This window comes from Protopterus annectens, chromosome 2.part1 (genome assembly GCF_019279795.1).
Source record: "Protopterus annectens isolate FY-2018-M chromosome 2.part1, PAN1.0, whole genome shotgun sequence".
Lineage (NCBI taxonomy): Eukaryota > Metazoa > Chordata > Ceratodontiformes > Protopteridae > Protopterus > Protopterus annectens.
In genome coordinates, this window is record NC_056729.1 from 305,250,466 (window position 1) to 305,269,985 (window position 19,520).

At 37.5% G+C, this 19,520-nt stretch overlaps 1 protein-coding gene across 4 annotated transcripts in view; it reads right to left on the bottom strand.

Annotated features, from left to right (window-relative positions):
• The window catches only part of LOC122794035, a 1,121,292-nt gene that overhangs the window by 71,046 nt on the left and 1,030,726 nt on the right, over positions 1 to 19,520 (bottom strand). The window lies entirely within an intron of this gene.

A 19,520-nucleotide genomic window follows, 5' to 3' on the forward strand; every position in this document is an offset into this window, starting at 1 on the left:
ATGGTCAGCTGCCTGTCGGGTGCCAGGATCCACCACATAACGCATGCACTCAGGTCACTCCACAACAAGTACAAATATGACTTTGTCATTGTCCATGTTGTTGTGAATGACCTGAGATGTACCTCCCTGGACTACACAAATAGGGATGTGGAGGAGCTGTCCGATCTTGTAGCCAAGGCAGGTATGACCCTAGCCATGAGTAGCATCCTGCCATCACCCAGAATGATACCACAGTGCAAGGACAAAATGACTGACTTCAAAAATTGGCTAAGCTTCTGGTGTCATTATAAGGGGATCCAGTATCTGTCCACCTGGGATGACATGATCAACAAACCACGATGCTTTGCCAGAGATGGCCTGCACCTATCGTCCCTGGGATTCCGGATACTGGCTAAGGCTCTAGCCACCCCTATAGTGCCTTTTTTAGGCAAGTGTTGAAATGACAAATTCACCACCGCAACAGGTACAAGCAAGCAGAATCTGAGGGTATTGCTACTCATTGCTAGAAGTCTAAACCTCAAAATGCACTCACTCGAGGCACTCCTTAAAATGGAGAACATCGACATCTGTGCAGTGACAGAGACCTAGTTCAAGGCTCCAGAGAGTACTTCTGCATTACCAGGCTATAATTCATACCACTCCTTTCAGCCACCTAACCTGGACCGAAACACTAAAGGCAGAGGTGTGTCCATATTCATTAAGGATATCCACACTTCCAAGCTAGTTGCTCAGCATAATGCATCCGAGATTATCCAAATGCAACTAACTCTGGGCAAGACCGCAATCCAATTTGTAGCTTGCTACAGATCCCCCACCATGCCCCAGGATTCCCACTCCTCATTTCATGATATAATGGAAAATATTAGGGTACAACCTAACACCCTAATAATGGCCGATTTCAACTACCCCACCATTAACTGGGAAAACCACTCATGTACCAACTCTTGTGCTCAATGTTTTCTGGAATTCATAAATTCCAGTGCCTTGGATCACACACCTCCACCAGGGGCAGCAATATCCTAGACCTGGCTATTACTAACATGGGCAGCTGGTGCTCCACACCAGAGGTCAATTCCTCATTGGTCGGATCCGACCACAAGCTAATCACCCTAGAGATCCACATCCTTCTCCCACCCCCCATTAGGAAAACCAACGCAAAACATTTCTTCAACACATTTCTTCAACACCAACTTCACGCTTCTTAAGACAGACGTGTCAAACTTCATGACACCCATGTTGACGAACAATAGAGGTATGACTGCTGAATCCTACACAAATGCACTTTATAAGCACTTACACGAGTGCATGGATTGTGCAATCCCTAACAGAACCAAGATGCTATCCTCCAAAAAAAGGAAGCCAATCTGGTGGTCCCCTGCCATTAACAAATTCTACAACAGAAGAAAGAAACTGTTGCAAAAAAGAGTAAAATCCCATGACTGAAGGAACTCCCTGGTCAGCCTCAGTAAGAAGCTGAGATCCCTCATAAAATCCTCCAAAGCTAGTTACGAAAACAAAATCGCCACTGACTCTAAAGACAAACACAAAGCATTCTATAGCTATGTCAAGAATCTCAATGGCAACACTCAGATCTGCTCTTAGTTACAGCACAATGGCACTAAATATACAGAACCAACTGATATTGCCAACATCCTGGCAGATAGGTTCAGTGCTAACTTTACCCCACCCTCATCCCCTAAAGGGATGCTAAGTTCCTGTAATCACAGCTGCACAGGTAAAAAACACACTCTCCAAAGCCAAGAACACAGCATCCATGGGACCTTGCAACATCCCAGGATGCATTCTACATGAACTACAGAATGAACTGGCACCCCGCCTAAGCGCCATGTTCAATCATAGCCTCACCTCAGGCTTTGTGCCCACTGACTGGTGCACAGAAATGGTTATCCCACTCCACAAATGGGGAGCCACCATGGACCCCGGAAACTACCGCCCCATTAGCCTGACAAGCCTGATCTTCAGGGCTATGGAACGTATCATGTAACTTATAAACAATAACATTGGTAATCTCCAAGCTCTCTAAACTCTGGACCCCACCCAGTTTGGGTTTGTAAAAGGCAGATCATGTCTCCTAAACCTGATAGACTTCTTTGAAGCGGTCACCAAAGCCGTAAATGAGGGTAAGTTGGTTCACACAGCCTATCTAGATCTCACCAAGGCTTTTGACACCATCCCCCACTCTGGAATTATATATAAACTCACTAAAGTAGGTATAAATCCCTATGTCACAAGACGGGTTGCCAACTGGCTCACTGACAGAACCCACACTTTGAAAGTAGCAGACTCCAAATCCAACTTCAGACCAGTGACAAGTGGAGTACTACAGGGTTCAGTCCTGGGTCCTCTGCTATTTGGTATCTACTTCTCTGAAGTACAGGCTAACACAGAAGGTCTTTGGCTAACAAAGTTCGCAGATGACTGCAAACTAGGAGCCATAATCAAAACTACAAAAGATGTTGACATCCTACAAAAGGGCCTCGCCGAGACAGATGCCTGGTGTCAAAGCCATGGCCTCAAGCTCAATGCCAAAAAGTCCACTGTCATCCCTTTTGGTAAAAACTCTATACCCATGAACTACCACATAGGAGGTAGTCTACTTAATACTGAAAGTGGGATAAGAGACCTTGGGACACAGGTGGACAATAGTCTCTCCTTTGATAATCACATCACCGTAGTAGTCAGGAAATCTTTCTACATGGCACACCTCATCACAAAAGGGTTTCTCATCCAGGAAAAAAAGAGGTCATTGTTCCCCTCTACTCGTCACTCATTAGATCCATTATAGAGTACAACTCCTCTTTTGTTATGTACCTCACAAGATGTCTACAACAACTGGAAAGGCCGCAGAAATACCTCACAAAGATGATTACTGGCCTCAAAGAGATGCCCTCTGCAGACCGTATCAAAAAAACTTCAGCTTTACTCTGTTGCATTTCGACTAGTCAGAGGTGATCTCTGCCTAACACACAAAGCTATGTCAAACCCTGAGCTTTTGGACATGCTCCACTTAAAGAAACCCCAATCCCACCGAGCTACATGCTCTAGGGATCTAAACCTTGTCACCACAATAAACAGACCATGCTGGAGGGATAGATTCCTGTCCCGGAGACTTCCCATAATCTGGAACAAACTACCTATCTATATCAAACAAAGCTCCTCATTAGCACTCTTCAAGAAAAATCTTGATGATTGGATGGGAGATAGGAAATTCACCCCCAGGATCACTTTTGTGGCTCTGCTCAACAGTGGCACAGGAAAATAATTTTCTTGGGTGGCAAATGCCAGGGTACCTTTTGGCTAGGCTTATATAGGCCCTAGGGTGAATAGCCTAGTACCTACCTATGAACCTATGATAATATTGTACATATTCCAAGTGTAATAGTTGTTGAAGGAAATAGAGGATATGTAAGATATATGGAACAGCCGAAAACCTGCTTTTTTGTGGAACAAATGATCATTTAATATGTGATTATGATAAAAGAAGATGTTTTGTTTGTGGGGAAGAGGGAGATGAAGCAAAGAAATGTAAACTGATGTGTAAAACAAGTGGGAAAATGGGGCATGATTCAATTAACTGTATTGAACACAAGAACATGTGCATGATACAAAAAATAATGCACAGAATGAACACGAAAAATGAATTATTGTACAAGAGGAAGATAAAAATATGATGGGTAAGGAAAATTAAAAAAATTGAAGGTGAGCAATCAGTACTGAAACAAATGAAGAGGAAGATAGCAGTTGGAAAATAGTAAGAGGTAAAAAAGTTCAAAAGGGCAAAGGGGGAAAGATAGTAAAAGAAAATTTAAAATGTGATTATGAAAGAAAAGGAAAAAAGATAAGGGTTAAGATGGAAATAATAAATCTGGAAGAACCTGAGAGTCTTATCAATAAATGTTAACTGCATAAAAATGTTAAAACAAAATAGGTATTGTGGAATGGTGTATATTACTCGATATGCATGTAAGTATTTTAGAAGCTATAAGAATCTTGATGGAAGAAGAAAGGAAGCAGATGGAAAACTTATGGCCTGGGAGTATTATATGGAACGTGTATGGAACATGGGAAAAAATACAAGTTCAGGAATTGATGTGTTATGTAACGAAATAGTTAAGGTTTTAGATTATACTTTAGTTGAGTAAGGTAGAATAACAGTGCTAGATATATGATTTAAGACAGATGTGTATAGAATTACTGAAATATATTCATGTCACAAAAAAGTAAGAGAGGAAATGTTTAAAATAATCTTTATGTAGGAGTGAATATGGAAATAATATTAGTAGGAGATTTTAATTGTGATTTAAGGAAAAGAAAGAAAGAAGAGAATGATGTTGAGACAGTATATGAAATAATGAAAAGTGGAAAGCTGTACATATGGGATAATATACATTGGACTTGTAAATAATGTATATATTGTTTATAATATAGTGTATATAAGTTGTTTATAATCAGTAAAGAACCCATGCTCTTTGTGAAGTGACCAGAAGGTGGCACCAGAGGGCTGTAAGCAGTGATCACTGAATTTGAGGCTATTTGGAGAGATGAGCTGGAGCAGCAGAAAAACAGAAACAGTAATTAAGAGGAAAAAGATGTTTTGGAGGTGAATATCATGGCATCAGGGGGTCTGGATGACTGTTTTACAAAAAAAAAAAAAAAAAATGATGGAAGAAGCAGAACCAGATGAATCAGAGGCCATGCAGCAGAGTGTAGTAATGGACAAATATTTGGCAGTGAGAAGACAAAGATGCTGTAAATGATATTGTAGATAGACAGGGGCATGTCTGGCCAGTGGAGTAACTGCATTTAAGGGCATGCTTTGTGTAGGGCTTCAGGAAGATGGAACAGAGGTCAGTAAACAGAGAGAGACTGACAGTAGTGTTTCCTGCGTAATCAGAGCAGCAGTAGCAGGTTCCAGTGAAAGACTACAGAAAGTTTTAACAACTTGAGGAAAAGAATTGTTGTATGGGTGAAAACAAAATCTTAACAGCAAATAAACAGGTACTGTGTTTTAGACAATGTTGTTATGCCCTTCGGAGTCGGTTTGTCTAACATTAGGGCATCAATACATATAGGAAATGAACCTTTCTGTGCAATAACTTTTTAGTCATTTGCATTAGCAGAAGAATTTGCTATTGAATGTGAAAGTAGAAGTAACATATCTCCTTGGAAGGACTGTATTTATCAAAATGTGAATTGACAGATAAAAAAATGTTGTTGCAATTTAGAGCAACTGAGATAGAAGAAAATTAATCAAATATGTTTTTTTCTAAGCTAATATCAGCATATGCATGATATTAAAAAGATGTGGATGAATGAAAAGTATGGACCGGGGGTGGAAAGTATGTGTACGTTTTAAAACAGAAAATAGGTTACAACATCTGCTTAATGTGTCAGTAATAAATTGGAAAAAGGGAGTGCTAAGTACTGGGGCAGCCTAAAGCATGTTTTTTTTCTGTGGGGATGAATCATACTTAACCCAGGATTCTACAAAAAGAAGGTGTGGGCAGTGTGCAGAGTTTGGAGATTCTAGAAAAATGTTAAACTATATTGTAATAAATGTGGAAGTGAGGGGCATTTGGGGTTTTATTGCCCAGAAATTAATGAAGACAGTGAAAGTGAAGAAAATGGGGGAGAAGAACAAGATTCTTATGCAAGAAAAGGTGGAAGTGAATGATGAAAGGATTTGGAAAGGGGCGAGGGGGAGGAAGTACAAGATAAAAATATAAAATATAAAAAAAGATGTACTAGATGAACTTCATAAATTAATAAATGAAAAAAAACATGTATAGCAATGGAAAACCGGTTTGTTTTATTAGAAACACGGGAAGAATAAGAGGGAGATATGAGGTCTGAATTAGAAAAAAAAGGCAAAACATTCTGTTGGGGGAATAGTGAAAAGCAGAAAAAAAGGCCAAAAGAACTTACAAATGTAAACAGGGAAGAAGTTAATATAAGTAGAGCATCAATGAATGTAAATAGCATGGATAGTGATGGTGAAAGAATGATAGGGTTTGAATGGAGTGAAAAAATAGATGTAGAAGTAATTTGTTTACTTCACATAAGATTTACATATAAAAGAAAGGAATTTGAGATGATGTGGAAAAGAAAAGTGGTGTGGATATAGGATGTGATACATGTTCGTGTATTGCAGTCATGTGTCTTTCGGCCTTTCCTGGTTAGGGGTCACCACAGCGGAATTCCGGTCCACTAATGATTGGCAGTTGATTTTTTTGTGCCGAGTTGCCAGCCCTGATGCACAACCTTCAACGAAGGTACGCCCATTCACGCATGTCTCCACGTAAAAGACGATCTAGCTGAGAATCGAACTGGACAGCGTCTTACTGTGAGGTGACAATGCTACCACAGCACCACCACTGCGGCCATGTTCAGGTATTGCAGTATTACTTAAAAATGAAGAGATTAAAATATTAGATATAATGATGATGGTAACAGGCAGAATTTTAGTGTGTGATGTAAGAAAGGGGCAGAAGGTGTTTAGGATAGTAGTAGTGCATGTGTATACAAATGCAACTGAAAGAAAAAAATGAGGAAATTCAAAATGATGTGATACCAATTATGTATATTATTGCAGGGAGACTTTAATTGTAACTTAAAGATGAAAGGGAAAATAGCACAAGATGTAAAAATGCTTAGAGGGGCTGCAATAATGGTGGGTTGAGAACAGATAACGTGGACAATACACTTATAAGAGAATTACTTAAAACAGAGGTTGTATTTTGTTTACAGACGACATGAAAGAAACAAAAGATGGACTTAAAGAGGCAGACTTTTCAGATTATATGGCTGTATGGGTAAGAATAGGAGTAAATGAAAATATAACAAAAGAAGGAATGGGGTTAAAAATTGTAGGGATAGAATGTCTTTTAAGAAAGAAGGCAACTATGGCATGATCATATGACAAACCATTTTATGGCAGTTTGACAAAGGGGTGGGTGGTGTAGAAAAAACAGTTAAAAATATGTATTTTATATATATATATATATATATATATATATATATATATATATATATATATGTGTGTGTGTGTGTGTGTATATAGGTCTACTTCAGAAGACTGACAAACCAAAACATTGAATCCCAAAAGACTGAAAATTCAACATACTGACCACATTTTTAATCCAGGGGGCAAGCCCCCTTGCACCCCCCACCACTGCTAACTATATATGCCAATTTCAGGATCTCACAACAGTGGAGAGTGGAGAAGGGGCAAATTCCATCATTCAGTGTTATGAATTTTCAGTCTTTTGGTTTTTCGGTCTTCTGTATATATATATAAGTTTAAGATTAAGTTATAAAACAATAGCATAATCAGTAATTATCATAGCATAATCAGAAATTAGCATAACATCTAACTACATCACCAGGCTATGTATCTAATCTTACTTGTAATTGCTTCTGTCCGTGAGAATTGTGAGTCCCTACTAGGGACTATCTGCGAGTTACAATCTTACTTGTAATTGTGTCTGTCCATGAGAACTGTGAGTCCCTACTAGGGAACACTTCTAAATCAATTTACATAAGATATATTACCACTTTTTTTATATATTCTAATTGTTTTCTAACTTCTTGTGTAACCTTTTGTATGTTTGACTATGTGGAGCTTTTCTCCCCGGGCCTCCGCTGAAAATGGACATGTACTCAGTCGGACTATCACGGTAAACAAATGTAAAATAAATAAATATATATATTTAAAATTAGAGAGCAATGGAAGAAGGAAAAGATGATATATAATAAGCAAAACAAATTTGTGAAAGAATAATAAAGAAGGGGCAGGGAAAGAGAATAGTATATGAAATGGAGAAAAGAAGAGGTGCCCCCATTTTTTGGGGTGCAGGAGTAATAAACTGAGATGCAATGAGAGAAAAATGAATGTAATGAAGGATGAAAAAGAGCAAATTATTGATATAGTTGAAAGGTATCTACAGAATATATAAGAGGAAAAAAGTGACAGCGGATGTATGGAAAGTAAAGAAGATATTTAAGGAGGCAGTGGAAGAAATGGAAAAAAAAAACAATAGACAGGAGTAAGTTAGAGAATTGTATAAAGGGAGGTAAAGAAGAATCTACACCAGGTCCAGATGGATTAGGGTATAGTTTTTATAAAGAAATTTCAGTTCATGAAATGGATGTTTTTTTTCTGGAAATATTGAATGAATGGATGGAGGAAGGTAATAAAAGAAAAAGAGATTTGTAATAGGATTGTAACTTTTATATGGAAGGAGGGAAAGGGAAGAAATAAAAAAGGAGACTAATTACATTGAGAAATACCGACTATAAAATATTTATAAAGATTAGTCAGTAAAGAATGATGGGTCTCATGGAAGTAGAACTGGATGAAGGGGGTGTATAAGGTTAAAGGTGAAAGTGTAAATAAATGGTAATGATGGTTAAAGAAGTTGTTGAGTGTATAGGTAAGGGGTTCGGAGACTGAAAAGCAATGATATGTGATGTGGCTAAGGCGTTTTGTATTACTGATCACTGGGAAATGTTGATCATTTAAAGAATACGAGGTAGGAATAAAAATAAGAAGAATAGCGAGAAGGATTTATAAAAATTGTTGTGTGTTTGTGATGGTTAATAGAAGGAAAGGAAAAAGATAAAACATGCAAGTGGGGAACACCAGGCTGTCCAATCAGCAAGTCGCTACTTATGATGGTAATGAATGCAGTTCTACAAATATATAGAGTAAAGTTAGAGGATGGTAGGTGGAAGTTAAGGAAGATAAGGTTACCATTAATGCTAACTTATGCAGATGATTTGGTCTTAGTAGCCAAGAACAGATATTGGATGACAGAGATAATTTACAGAACAGCACAAATTTTAGTTCCAGTAGGACTACAGTTCAATAAGTACAAGGTAAGGGGCTTAGAGATGTGGTAAGAAAGGCAGTGATTTATTATACCAGAACTGAAACTGATGTTCTGGAGGGTTTGATTTGCAGGAGGAAATGTAGTAGCAGAACAATGGACAGAAGTTCTAAAAAATATGAAAGTGGGCAGATTTCTGGAGAATGTTTCAGTTGTCCCTAAGAAAAAGGGTATATACATTAAACACATCTTTTTTTAGTAAACTACATGTTTCCATGTGGTATGGAAACTAAATTATTGGGTATCTTTTTTGGTTTTCAGTGGGGAGTAAGGCTGACTCCACTCAAAAGAGGGCTAGATTATAATGTTAAAGAAAATGAGGCTTGAATTTGGTAAACCCAGTTGTTTTCTTAACGTCACTAAATGTATTTTGGGTGTTAAAAGAAGTGCCTGAAAAAAGGCAGTCCTACGAAATTTTTATCTGAAAAAAATATAAAGGCACAAGATTAGATGGTTGTAAGAAAAGGAACAGAAAAACAAAAGGTTTGGAAGAGAAGGAAAGGAAAATAAAGACATGAAGAAATAATGTAAATGAAGTAGAGATGGAAAGGAAAGTATGGTATAAAAATAATAAAAGTGAGCTATTATATTTATGTGTGGGAAAAGGGGGTGAATACACGAAAGCAATAAGGAAAAGGCAGGGAAATCTGAATACTTTTTTTGAAACAAATGATTTTCTGTTGTGTTTATTATTGGTCAAACTGCCAGTGAAAGGTAGCATATAATACAAAATGATAGAACAAAGAATGTATAGTAGCTGTGACATTGAAGAGATGTTGTAACATTGTTTTTTGGATTGTAAGAAAAATGAACATTTTTGGACATTATTCAAGATGTTTATGACTTGAAGTTATTTAAAAACATCGGTATGGATGTGGTATTTTATCAGAAATATATGGCTGGGAGTGAAAAAGAAAACTGAAAAATGGGATAAAATTTTATTTATTGCCATTTGGTGTTTATGGAAAAGAAGATATGAAAAATGTGTGTATAATAAAATAAAAGATTATAAGGAAGTAATATGTGATATAAAGAACTGGTTATGACAAAAAGGATCAGGGGATGAAATGGGTTTTACATATCTTTAGGAAGATAATTGTGTAAAGTACTTTATTGTGATAAAACAACCAAAGCCAAGGCGGAAAATAAAACAAGTAAAAACGAAAACCACCAACTTCAGGTACAAATAAATCAGGTCCCAGAACTGCAGCAAAAGAAATTTAATATCCACTGCGTGTCAAATACAATAGCAGCAAAAGAACGGTATCCACAAATTCACAATACGTTTGTTAAAACACAACGTTTCATCATCAACTTCATCAGTAATGGCCAATATGATAAAACCTTCCTTTATATAATGCATTTTATGCAATTATCATTTGAATTAACCAATCGTGTTGTAGAATACAATGTTTTTGCCCTAAATGCTTTAAAAATCACCATAAAAACAATTGAAAATATTTGAATATAATGTTGAATGTTAAATATATATATGTGCACATCAATAAATACATATGTTAAAATAATAGTTTAATATAAAATACTAAAAATGTTTGAAATTCTTTCACTATCAGTTCAATATGCTGTTCTTTTATAAAGTCATTAGCACCATCTAGTGGTTAAATACAAAAACCACAATGAATTCACAATGAAAATTACAATAAACCAAATAAGGAAATTTTAATATTTAAAACCTGCTAATTGTATTACTTGAAAATTTCATTTTAATAGGTTTAAATAAACTTATCACATATTGTAAAATTATTTAAAATTTCTTAATAAAATGAATGTTGTCTATACTTAAATGTGTTTCTTTAGTGTAACTCCTAGAGCTTTGCTGCCCTTAATTTAAGAACTGGTGCAAGAGATACCATATCATTTAAACCTAGGTTTCTACCTGAGTCAAGTACTAACTGCCAGTGTAACTCTCTATATTCGATCAACGTTTCCCACATACCACCCCTGGGGTTATGTGGAACTACTTCAAGCACAAAAAATTGGTATCCTGTTGTTTGACATTTCATAGAATGTTTGCTCAGTGCATTTTTGTCTTTTTTCATTCTGACATCATAAAGGTGCTCATAAATCCTTTGTTTGAGCTTTCTCTCGCTTTTTCCAATATAAAAGGATGAGCATTTCTTACATGTAGCAATGTAAATAATGCCACTGGTGTCACAATTTGCAAAACTATCCAAAAATAAGGTCTTGTTCCTTGCTTCCAAATACATTGAGCTACCAGTCTGTAAATAGGTACAGTAATTACACCTTCCACATTTAAATAATCCTTTCTTTGGTTTGCTATTCTTAGTTATTCTATTTAGTTTTTGACCATTTTCTAAAATGTTCCTTATATTTCTCCCTTTTCGATAAGTATGTGTTATTTCCTTATCAAAAATGCCTTCTAAATCAGAAATTTCTGAGAAGGCATTCCATTCTTTATCAAAAATTTCTTTGATCAAAACTGAATGTTGGTTAAAAGTCGTGACTAACCCTGCACTATATTGATCAATGTCCCCATTGGTACTTTGCATCATTACTGTTGTATCATTTTTACCTAAAATAGGCGCAAAGGGCCCCTTCCTTTTATTGTGTACCTCTTCCAAAATCTTATTGAAGTAATCATGTGAGTAACCTCTCTTGACAAAAAAATCTCTAAGTACATTAACCTCATTGGTGAATTCATCATCCTCAGATGTCATTCTACTTGTGCGAACAAGTTGCCCTTTTACTACTCCTTTTTTCTGAAAGGGGGGTGGCAACTTTTAAAGTGTAAATATCCATTTGAGAACGTTTCCTTTCTGTGTATCTTGGATGTAAACTTTCCTTCTTGTTTGCTAATGTTAACATCTAAATAATTTAATGTATTTGAGTCAAAATTCTGAGTGAATTTTAAAAATTCTGTAGTTTGGTTAACATAATTAAATAAAATCTCAAAACTACATTTGTTTCCCTTCCAAAAAAAGCAAAGGTCATCAAGGAATCTTACATATAGTACCCATTGGTTACTGAAAGGTGAATTGAGTAGAAATTTCTCCTCCCAAAATGCCATGATAATATTTGCGTAAGTTGGTGCACAGTGTGCACCCATAGCTACACCTTTTTCTTGTCTGTAATACTCCCCTTGAAAATAAATAAAATTATTTTTTAATACTATTTCCATAAGGGTTAAGGTGTTTCTAAATTCTCTATGAGTCAATTTCTTACTAGCTATTAAAGCCTCTTCAAACCACTGTAATCCGGTTTCATGTGGAATACTACCAAAGAGATCCACTACATCCATTGTACCAAAATTCAAATCTTCACTATACAAGGATGGTTCCACTTTCCTTAAAAAGTCCCACTAATCTTTAAGAATGGAACTTTTTCCGTCTAATACTTTTTTAGCTTTTACATCAACAAACTTTGCCAAGGGAGCTGTGGCTGATCCATCTGCCGATACTATAGGCCTTAAAGGGGGGTCTGTACTGTCTTTGTGTACTTTAGGGATGCCAAAAATGCATGGAACCTTTGGCTTCTCAACTAACAAAAACTTATAAACTTCTTTGTCAATGGAACCTTCTAGCAAGAGGTCATTCAAGAGTACTTGTATCCTTTTGTAGGCTATATTAACTTCATTAAGTGACACTCTAGTATATTTGTTTTCATCATTCAGTATTTTCAACATTTTACCTTCATATTCTATTGCCTGTATAACAACCACCCCCCCTCCTTTATCCGGTTTCATGACCCTCAATTCACCATTGGCACTAACCTCCCTCAAGGTCTTAAATTCTTCTTGAGTCAAATTTGGATGGATATGCTTGTTTGTTAGTTGCTTTCTAACTTCATTCTCAATCTTTATTTCAAAATTTCTCAACTGAGGGTGTAAGGGGGGGGGGGGTTGAAAGTGCTCTTACTTTTGAGTATTTCATTGTAAGGCTGACTATTCTTACCTTTGAAAATTAATTCAAGATTCTTTTTTCTGGTGAACAACTTAATGTCAATTAACAGTCTAGATATGTCCACTCTTTGCCTAGGCACAAAGGTAAAACCTTTTGAAAATAAATTAAACCAAGAGATGTCTATCTGTACATTAGAATAGTTGTAAATATTAAAGCCATTGTGTGACCATACATTGCCACTATTGGTGATACCTGTACTTAGTTCCACCTCTCCTCTCTTCTCACAAATGGTCTCTCCCCCCTCCCCATGTAGTTTTTTGAATTGTAGTACACTTTTTCTTGATTCATAAGCCTTTCTGATCTTCTAAGTGGGGGGAATTCTTCATTGTTAATTTGGTCAAACACTTCTGTCATTTCTCCCTCTTCCCACCCAGTACCATTAGTGTGTTGTTTGTTCCAATGACCATATGTTTGCCTGGGAACATACCTGGGTTTGGGGTAATGACTATTGTTTTTGTATTCTTCAAGGTCTCTCTTGATTTTACTAATCTTCCTGTCCTGTACTTCAACACATTTACTTTCTATATTTTTAAACAGTGTATGATATTCTTTTCTCTCAATATCAACAGTAAATTTTAAATCAGTAGTGATGGATTTATTTATATATTCAATGTCAGTAAGTAACTTTTCCATCAACAGTTCATTATTTCTAATAATTGCTTTCATAATTGAAAAACCACAATTATCAAATGTTTCAATCAATTCCTTGTGAAATTCCGATCCTTCTATAACATTGTTAGGAAATTTACAAACCCTAAGACCTTTAGGAACAATCTTAATAGCCAAACAATGTTTAAGATATGCATTATCCATATCTAAAGTTTTGTGTTTAAACATGAAGAATTCCAAGTCACTTAACATTTTAGAATACGATACGCCCGAGCTCACAGTAGCGTGCTCTTTATTAAAGTCAAATTTCAATTTTAACAGGTCAGATACCAAGTTTTGGGTACCTGTTGTATTTGGTAATCTGTCCTCCATTGCCCGAAATTGGCGTCTTTGACTCTTCGGTCTCACTGTCCTATTTTCTGCTTCACTTCCATGATCCAGCGTTATATGCGGGAAACCATCCAAACTGTTTGCATTGTTCTCCTCACCATCAGAAACAGAATTAGTTAGTTGAGATACATTCAAACGCCTCGCGGTTCTCCCTGCGATTACTTCCCTTTCTTCCTGGTTCCCTGGTAGGGGAAGTGACGAAACCAACGTAGCCATGGATTGGCTAAGGGGTGTGAGTAACCCCACAAGCTGTGTTAGCTGTCCAATTAATTTACGTAAGTCTCCAATCTCGTTGCTTCTGAATCCCTGATCTGCACCCGTTTGCGGCTCCATAAAAACTGATAAAACAACCAAAGCCAAGGCGGAAAATAAAACAAGTAAAAACGAAAACCACCAACTTCAGGTACAAATAAATCAGGTCCCAGAACTGCAGCAAAAGAAATTTAATATCCACTGCGTGTCAAATACAATAGCAGCAAAAGAACGGTATCCACAAATTCACAATACGTTTGTTAAAACACAACGTTTCGTCATCAACTTCATCAGTAATGGCCAATATGATAAAACCTTCCTTTATATAATGCATTTTATGCAATTATCATTTGAATTAACCAATCGTGTTGTAGAATACAATGTTTTTGCCCTAAATGCTTTAAAAATCACCATAAAAACAATTGAAAATATTTGAATATAATGTTGAATGTTAAATATATATATGTGCACATCAATAAATACATATGTTAAAATAATAGTTTAATATAAAATACTAAAAATGTTTGAAATTCTTTCACTATCAGTTCAATATGCTGTTCTTTTATAAAGTCATTAGCACCATCTAGTGGTTAAATACATCATATTGGCCATTACTGATGAAGTTGATGACGAAACGTTGTGTTTTAACAAACGTATTGTGAATTTGTGGATACCGTTCTTTTGCTGCTATTGTATTTGACACGCAGTGGATATTAAATTTCTTTTGCTGCAGTTCTGGGACCTGATTTATTTGTACCTGAAGTTGGTGGTTTTCGTTTTTACTTTATTGTGATGCATGAATGTGGAAACAATGAAAGAAAAAAGTGTTTATGCAATAAAGCAACCCAAATTATTTTCAATAAGTTTTATTCATCCAACTGAGCTATCCCCAACTGAAAATCTCATCTGGAGGATAACACACTCAGGATTTGCAGCATCCACCTTATACTGCAATGTCAGCAATTGAACTACCTGGTGTAGGAATAGAACCCATAACCTTCTATACTAAAGGCAAATGTATTACCTGTTGCACTGCTGACACTCGGTATGAGATGTACAACAATGAAAATCTGACTGACACTGACAGGCTGTAATGCTCAGAAGTTTACAAAAAAAATTAAATTAGTCCTGGCAATTGGAGTGGAGGATTAAGGTTCTTGCTTCCCAATCATAAAGGTTCCGGGTCTGACTCTGAACAACATCACTTAACTAGCAGTGCCTTAATCTTCTCTGCACTTTCCTGGAACAGCATATACATTCTAAACATTGTGCTGCCATTTCTCTTCATATGTTCTCTTGTACTGCTGCTAATCCCAAAAGATGCTTTTACTTATTCAAATTTCCCATATATTGATCCTGGGGCCATGTTTTTTCAAGACAAGCCAGATTTTCTTTTAAAGCAAAGCCAGGCCCCCAGCCAGCACCAGTCCTATGCAGATAGGCAGCCTTGTGCTGGAGCTGACTATTGGCCTGTGTGTATTCCTCTAAGAAAAGGGATAAATGGCTTCTGTGGATTTTATGGATTGCAGTCTCACATACTCTGGAACACCCTTACCATGGTAAAATGTATCAGAAGGAGATGCAATGAGCCAGCCACATAGAGGTACAATCTCAGGACGTTATTCGTATCTCTGCTATCAATATCCTTTCCATCTTCTTCACAGAAAATAAGGAGATTAATGGCATGATTTCGGTGGATGTCTGTCACCATTTTGGGCATCAAAGTGGAATTGTTGAGAAGCATTACTTTGTTCTTGTGGAAGATTAGAAAGGATGGTTTGCACATGAAAGTCTGCAGCTCTGATATCCTTCTGGCAGATGGAAATGCCAGTAAAAAGGCAACCTTCCAATGCAAGCATACAAGGCGTGGAGCAGCTGCGAGCTCAAATGTTGGGAAGGTAACTTCTCTGACACATACCTGAAGTTCCATGGTGGAGAGATTTCTTCTTGGTGGGCCTCAGATGTAAGATCCCTTGATAAATTGCTTTATTGTTAACAGGGAACAAAGAGAGGTCTCAGGTTAGTCAGACTGAGACTGCAGGCACATATACCTTCACTGAGGCATAATGCAAAGACTGATTTGTAAAGGTCAGACAGGTATTTGAGAACCAAGGAACTGAATTCTGGTTAATATCCAGTCATCTCTATTGCACCAAAAGGGGGAATTGTTACCATTTTTCTACATATGATTTCCTTGTATTTTTCCTAGGTAAAAGACTCATACTTAGAAAATAAACGCCTAAAGTGAGAAAGAGTCAGGTCATCCAGTCTTTCAGCCTTAGGGTATTCAGGTACGGGTGAATGAGTGATCCCTTTTTTGGTTAAGATGTTCACATGCTGACTCTGCAAAACAGACTGTCTTACTATACTTAGTAAGAGGGAGAACCAGTGATACTTTAGCCTAAAGGAAGGTATGTGTAGCATTTTGGCCTGTCCTCCTTTATCTTCTGTGTTTGCCTGAGGAGAAGGGATGGGGAATAGTACTGGTGGTTTACTTGTCCCACTAGCTTAGTAGACTTTTTTCAGGGAAGACCTGAGGTGTTTTTTATACAACTAGGAGATATTTGGCTAGGGCAGTCAGGGAACTTCCCCTACTCCTTTTGATAGGTGTTGTGGGATCATTTACATCCACCTGAGCTACCACCAACTCAGGCAGATTGGGCATCAGTTTAACATCTCATTCAAAGGACAGCACACTCTGGTAGAACCCACAGCCTTCTGCACCAAAGGCAAGTGTGCAACTTGTGGCACCACTGACCCTTACTGGAGGCTCAACCCATTAACAGTTGCTGATTGCACCCCTAAAAACCATTGCCCCTTTTACCCAACCCTTCTTTCATCTCTGTCCCTACTGTCTACTTTATGAGGTTCATAAATGAATGTCAATATTGCATTTGCAATTATGGCAGATGCAGTCAGTCTATGAGTGTGTGGTAACAACAGAAGAAAGATGCTTGTTATGGTTGTAGCAACCAATCTGCTAAGCTGCAACAGCAGTGATGACCTGGTGCTATCCCCCAATCTATTGTCTCCTCTTGAAGAACAAAAAAACTCTTTTTTTTCTTTTTTATTCTGTAGTAAGCAGTTGCTATGTTTTAAGCCATGCACAGAGGGTCACCGCACACTTGAAATGCAATATTGGTGTTTATTTCTAAATGCCAGTATGTGCTAAAGACTAATTGGGATCTGCCAGTCATACACCCTAACACTTTGTGACCAGTCTGGCTGCCCCCTTTGCCCCACCCTAGCTATACTAGTATCTTCTGATGGAGAAGAGCCTTTAGCTACTTGTAGCATACCCCTCCTCTGGTCCCAGACCAGAAAAAACCATCCCTGTTCAACATCTATTGCCTCTTTTCAGTTCAAATTATTTTCTGGGATATTCTGTTGAGAAGGGATATAAGCTATCCAGAGGTCCCTGCCTCACGCTTCTGCTAAATGACATGCTTCCATAGACAGCATATGAAAGAGGTATAAAAAGGTTCCTCCTGGCTATTGGTGTACCACATCACTGACGTGTTACTCATGAGGATATACATGACCTGATAGAAGCTTTTATGTCTAAGATTACCACCATTGTTGCATTGATATTGATATGCTATGTTTATATGCTTTTTTCAATGAGTTTTGATCTTGGTCTGTCAAATTCTCAGTTTTCCTTATTGGGCTATGTTGCTATATCTGAGGAGTCTGTTATGACTGCCTGTGTGTCCTTTCCTAGCTGGGAGTTACCCAAGTTGATCACTTTGGCAAGATGCCCTAGCTGGAATGGAGCTGTCTGAATGAGGTTCATACATTATATCCAGCAAAAGAGCTCTTTCTTGTTATAAGGCAGTTGGGCGTTAGCATGCAGTGTTTCTCAGGTAACCCTGCAGTTTTCTTAGTTGAAATCTTGCCAGAGTGACTATCAGGACAGGGATGCTATGTATCCCAGTGTTATGAGGTATTATGTTGCAGTGATCTGCTTTTGTTTTGATATTGCACTGAAATATGAAGTTAGGGAATAGCATCTTCTTTGAGGGAAGGAATATCCACTGGCATGCAGCATTCAGAAGGACTCCAGGTACTGGACTTGTGACTTGTGCAGGTTCAGAGAAAGTCTTATAGTCTGGAAGCAGGCCATACTAACCTGCAGTGCTGTGTTTTTCTCCTCCCATTTTGGGGTCTGAATCGGGAGTCACTTGGGTAGGGGTAAAGTGGATGTCCTTGTTTCTGCAATATGTAGTTATTGGAGTCAGGCACTTTGTAAACACTACTTGGTGCAGTAAGTAAACCAAAATGTAAGGAAGTAAACTATTAGTCAATACTCCTTGTGCTGAATCTCAGGTATTCTCTGTCTATTCTGGGTATAGATATGTGGAGATAGACATTTTCAGGTCTAGGTTAGCCATAAAAGTTTGAGGAAATAGGAGAGTCATGAGGACTTAAGAAATCAGCATTTTGAACTTTGGCATTTGTAGAAATTTTGCTTAGTCTTGGTAAGTATAAGATTGGCCTCCAAAGGCCATCTTTTTTTAAGGACTATAAACAGTCTTGAGCAATTGAATACCTGAGAACTTTTCTTTTTTTTGAGAACTGGAATATGTAACTGCATCTTAAGATTCTTAAAACTCAAGTGTCTTGAGTGATTTTCTCACATTCTTTTACAAATTGTACCAATCCCCTATTTTTTGGTGTGATTGGGAGAAGAAGGTCTGTTTTGGGAGGGAGTGGTTTAGGATGAGATTTGTGGATTTGTGGAGAAAAGAACTTTGCAATGTTATAGCTCTTCTCTTATAGTGTCCTAACCCTTAGGACCCCATGGCTTTCCTGTTTGGTTAGCTTAACATTTCCAAATGAACTGGCCTTTCTTCCCCTTTGGCTGCAATGTCTTCCCCATTTCCTCAAACTCCTCTTTAGTCAGGAGGTCTAAACCACTAATGCAGTTTGAAAAACTGTGCTTTCATATGATCTGGCAGGACCTAGGTTCTCAGCCAAGTATGCCTCCTGATAATAATGCCCCCATTGGTATTGCCCTATATGATGCCCTACATTATAGCCACACTTGATTGAGTGCTTGCTAATCTGGGAGGCAAGGTTGCATAGTTCCAGCATGTTATCTCTCAGGGCCTTGACTTCTTTGTTCTCAGCCTTATCCTTTCATTGGAGACAGAGAGTACCATGGAACACTAGCATAACAGAATGCCAGGATGGTCAGGGTTGTAGAGCTGTAGACTTCCTTCCCAAAACAGTCCAGTAGTTTACTTTTGCTGTCATTTGGAAGGAAATTCTTACTTGCAGACCCAAGTAAACCTTTTATGGGAATCTATGGATACCACAGATGGATCAGTAATTTGGCTTTTATACAGACACTTAAAGGAATCACCACCCTTTTAATGGGTAGGGTCCCTGGGAGTGGGAATGGGGGGTGGGTGGTGTT